General features: G+C 37.1%; 1 pseudogene; it reads left to right on the forward strand.

The window, feature by feature from the left end:
• The first annotated feature begins 262 nt into the window (after positions 1-262).
• LOC100474428 lies at positions 263-1,174 on the forward strand (annotated as a pseudogene).
• The last annotated feature ends 4,021 nt before the right edge of the window (positions 1,175-5,195 follow it).

Below are 5,195 nucleotides of genomic sequence, written 5' to 3' on the forward strand. Positions count from 1 at the left end.
ATATGTGGTATTTTTAATGACTTTAAGGATTTTCTAGAAAAGACATAGGCTACAAATGCTTACCATCTTCAAATTTTGATCTCTGGGTCACTAAAGTGTTTTGTTTTGTTTCTCCAAAATAGAAAATTTCAGTTATTCACTTAAGACTTTTAACATTTTAAATAGTATGCAGTCTGACTAAAATGGTACATTAAAAAGATCCTCTATTTCCATGATTGACTCACTTTTCTGTCTGCTTATAGGAAAATCCTATCAATGCCCCATGGAAAATTATACTCAAACATCAACTGACTTCATCCTCTTAGGGTTGTTCCCAGCAACAAGAATTGGCCTCTTCCTTTTCATTGTCATCATTCTTATCTTTCTAATGGCTCTGTTTGACAACCTGTCCATGATTCTCCTCATCTTCCTAGACAACCATCTCCACACACCATGTATTTCTTACTCATTCAGCTCACTCTCATTGACCTAGACTACATCTCCACAATTGTCCCCAGGATGGTTTCCAATTTTGTGTTTGGAAATAAGTCTATCTCCTTCATCGGGTGTGGGTTTCAGAGCTTCTTATTCTTGACTTTAGCAGGTGCAGAAGCATTGCTCCTGATATCTATGGCCTATAATCGTTATGTGGCTATTTGTTTTCCTCTCCACTATCCCATCCGTATGAGCAAAAAAGTGTGTGCACTGATGATAACAGGATCTTGGATCATGGGCTCAATCAACTCCTGTGCCCACACTGTATATGCCCTCCATATCCCTTACTGTTGATCCAGGACCATCAACCATTTCTTCTGTGATGTTCCAGCCATGGTGACTCTGGCCTGCATGGACACCTGCGTCTATGAGTACACGGTGTTTGTGAGCACCACCCTCTTCCTTGTGTTTCCTTTCGTTTGCACTGCATGTTCCTGTGGCCGGGTCCTCTTTACAATTTGTCACATGTAGTCAACTGAAGGGAGGAAGAAGGCCTATTCCACCCGCAGCACCCACCTCACTGTGGTCACTTTTTACTTTGCGCCCTTTTCTTATACGTATCTATCCAAGATCCTTCTGATCTCCCACAGAGGACAAGGTCTTAGCTGTCTTCTGCACCATTCTGACCCCAATGCTCAACCCCATCATCTACAGCCTGAGAAACAAGGAAGTGATGGGGGCCCTGAGAAGAGTGATTTAGAGAATACACTTTGTGAAAAGATAGACAAGCTTTTTTGCATATGTACCGAACATTGATTATAAGTCCATTCATCGTGTACAGTAAATAAATTATTATTTTATGCTTAGAGTGCAAGGATTAAAATCAGAAGAGAAGAAAATCATTCATGCATGGACCAAATTATTTTGCAAATATATATGTAATTATGAGTCTTATCTTTTTTTTCTTTATGGCACTTTTTCTCATAAATTTCAAATGCACTCATTGTATGCTAGTATGTTCTCAATGAAAATGGCTCTTTTAAATGTATAAATAATGTCATTCAACATAACAGTTCTAGTACTTGCAATTTATTTACCAATACATGTAAACAGAAAAATAAAATTTTCCTGAATTCCTGAATTTAACTAAAAGTCAGAAAACTTCTTATAGACTTGTGACTTACCTGTGCCAGTAATTTTTTTTTCCAATTTATGGTAACTTACTTTTCATAAAGATTAAGCTGAGATTTCATCAGGGATTCTAAAATCTGTGTACCATTCTGAATAAAATATAACAAGCTAATGCTCCTTTTAGGGAAATGAATCCTAGAAAAATGATTTAATATCAAGTATCCTCCAGATCAAGTATAAGACTTGGATGTGTCGACTTAGATCAAGAAATTGTGATGTTAATTATAAGCTGACTGTATTAAAAGTTTAATAGGATTAACAATTTCAGAGACATTCCCATAACCACTCCACACTAAACACATGCTCAATAGCCACTTCTATCTTTGTAGGAGATCATGTTTCTCACATGATGTTTTATTTTCCACTCATTATGTTTCATGGTTTTACTGAAACAGGTTCGTGGGAAGTAAACTTACATACACCAATTTTAGTCATTCATAAATCACTTTTCAAGACAGGAACCACTATCAAATCTAATAAAAACCTCGCAGCTCAGGTGAACTTCCAATTCAAGTAGATTGCTATTACTGCTCCTCACTGATAAGTGAAGAAATTGTCTTTACTTTTTCAGATTTGGCAGAAAGGAGACTGTTCATACCCTGCATAATTTACAGGGCACAGCACAAATGGAAAATATGAGCTCTCTTCTTCAAACAGCAGGATTTTTTAAATTTTTTTATTATATTATGTTAGTCACCATATAGTACATCCCCAGTTTCCGATGTAAAGTTCGATGATTCATTAGTTGTGTATAACACCCAGTGCACCATGCAATATGTGCCCTCCTTAATACCCATCACCGGTCTATCCCATTCCCCCCCCAACGAGGCCCTCAGTTTGTTTCTCATACTCCATAATCTCTCATGTTTCATTCCCCATTCTGTTTACCCCCCTTTCTTTATATCTTTCTTCCCCTACCGATCTTCCTAGTTCTTATGTCCCATAGATGAGAGAAATCATATGATAATTGCCTTTCTCTGCTTGACTTATTTCACTTAGCATTATCTCCTTCAGTGCCGTCCATGTTGCAGCAAATGTTCAGAATTCGTTCTTTCTGATAGCTGAGTAATATTCCATTGTATATATGGAACACAACTTCTTAATAAAGTCATCTGTTGAAGGGCATCTCGGCTCCATCCACGATTTAGCTATTGTGGACAATGCAGCTATGAACATTGGGGTGCATATGGCCCTTCTCTTCACTACGTCTGTATCTTTGAGGTAAGCACCCAGTAGTGCAATGGCTGGGTCATAGCATAGATCAATTTTTAACTTTTTAAGGGACCTCCACATTGATATTTTTTTCCTTCAAAATTAATTTACTATGTATGAAATGCAATAGAAATGACAAACAGTATTTTTGTGTTATAATTTTACATATGATAAATAGTAATACACCATTCTGTGATGTCTTCATTGGTCATAAGTTTATTTGGCTCACTTTTCTTCAACTTTGTTTTTACGAAAATTTATACTTTTAGGAACTTTAATTGTCTATCAGTATAGTTGAAACTGTTGTTAGTAAGTGGTCACAAATACTAATTTGCAATTATTTTTTTCCGTATCTTGAATCTTGAGTTGAATCTCTATGCTTATGTTATTCCAGCTTTTAGGAGTATTTACAAGTGGTGAAAACACTGGATTGGATTTCTGATACATTACATATAAATATAAAATTTTTACTTTCTCAGGAGAATTTTTTTCTACAAAGTTCTCTAATAAACTGATTTAAACTGATTAATGTTTACATAAGTCTGAATTTGTTTTTAAATATAAATTTATTTATTTATTATATTTTACTGTTTTTTATTATATTATGTTAGTCACTATACAGGACATCCCTGGTTTCTGATGTAAAGTTCAGTGATTCATTAGTTGCGTATAACACCCAGTGCACCATGCAATATGTGCCCTCCTTACTACCCATCACCAGCCTATCCCTCCCCCACACTCCTACCATCTGAAGCCCTCAGTTTATTTCTCAGAGTCCATAGTCTCTCATGCTTCATTCCCCCATCTGATTACCCCCCCTTTCTTTATCCCTTTCTTCCCCTACCGATCTTCCTAGTTCTTATGATCCATAGATGAGAGAAATCATATGATAATTGTCTTTCTCTGCTTGACTTATTTCACTTAGCATTATCTCCTCCAGTGCCGTCCATGTGGCAGCAAATGTTGAGAATTCATTCTTTCTGATAGCTGAGTAATATTCCATTGTATATATGGACCACAGCTTCTTAATCCAGTCATCTGTTGAAGGGCATCTCGGCTCCTTCCATGATTTGGCTATTGTGGACAATGCAGCTATGAACATTGGNTCGTCCATGTTGTAGCAAATGTTCAGAATTCATTCTTTCTGATAGCTGAGTAATATTCCATTGTATATATGGACCACAGCTTCTTAATCCAGTCATCTGTTGAAGGGCATCTCGGCTCCTTCCATGATTTGGCTATTGTGGACAATGCAGCTATGAACATTGGGGTGCATATGGCCCTTCTCTTTACTACGTCTGTATCTGTGAGGAAAACACCCAGTAGTGCAATGGCTGGATCATAGGGTAGCTCAATTTTTAACTTTTTAAGGGACCTCCACACTGTTTTCCAGAGTGGCTGTACCAACTTGCATTCCCACCAACAATGTAGGAGGGATCCCCTTTCTCCACATCCTCTCCAACAATTGTTGTTTCTTGCCTTGTCTATCTTTGCCATTCTAACTGGCGTAAGGTGGTATCTCAGTGTGGTTTTGATTTGAATTTCCCTGATGGCTAATGATTTTGAACATTTTTTCATGTGTCTGTTAGCCATTTGTATGTCTTCATTGGAAAAGTGTCTGTTCATATCTTCTGCCCATTTTATGATTTGTTTATTTGTTTCTCGTGTATTGAGTTTGAGAAGTTCTTTGTAGATCTTGGATACCAGTCCTTTATCTGTGGTGTCCTTTGCAAATATATTCTCCCATTCCGTGGGNCTTTTTCATTTGTCTTTTAGCCATTTGTATATCATCATTGGAAAAGTGTCTGTTCATATCTTCTGCCCATTTTTTGATTTGTTTGTTTCTCGTGTATTGAGTGAGTTTGAGAAGTTCTTTGTNCTACCAGTCTTTTATCTGTAGCATAATTTGCAAATATATTCTCCCATTCCTTGGGCTGCCTCTTATTTTTTTTTTTTTTGTCTGTTTACTTGGCTGTGCGGAAGCTTTTTATTCTGATGAAGTCCCACAAGTTCATTTTATCTTTTGTTTCTCTTGCCTTTGTAGATGTGTCATGAAAAAGGTTGCTTTGGCCGATGTCGTAGAGGTTGCTGCCTATGTTCTCCTCTAAGATTTTGATGGATTCCTATCTCGCATCAAGGTCTTTCATCCATTTGGAGTTTATTTTTGTGTATGGTGTGAGAGTGGTAAAGTTTCATTCTTTTGCATGCAGCTGTTTAATTTTCCCAGCACCATTTATTGAAGAGACAGTCCTTTTTCCACCTGATGTTTTTTCCTGCTTTATCAAAGATTAGTTGCCCAAATTGCCAAGGGTCCATTTCTGGGTTCTCTCTTCTGTTCCATTGGTCTATGTGTCTGTTTTTGTGTCAGTACCATGCTG

This window comes from Ailuropoda melanoleuca, unplaced genomic scaffold (genome assembly GCF_002007445.2).
Source record: "Ailuropoda melanoleuca isolate Jingjing unplaced genomic scaffold, ASM200744v2 unplaced-scaffold34136, whole genome shotgun sequence".
NCBI classification, from domain to species: Eukaryota; Metazoa; Chordata; class Mammalia; order Carnivora; family Ursidae; genus Ailuropoda; species Ailuropoda melanoleuca.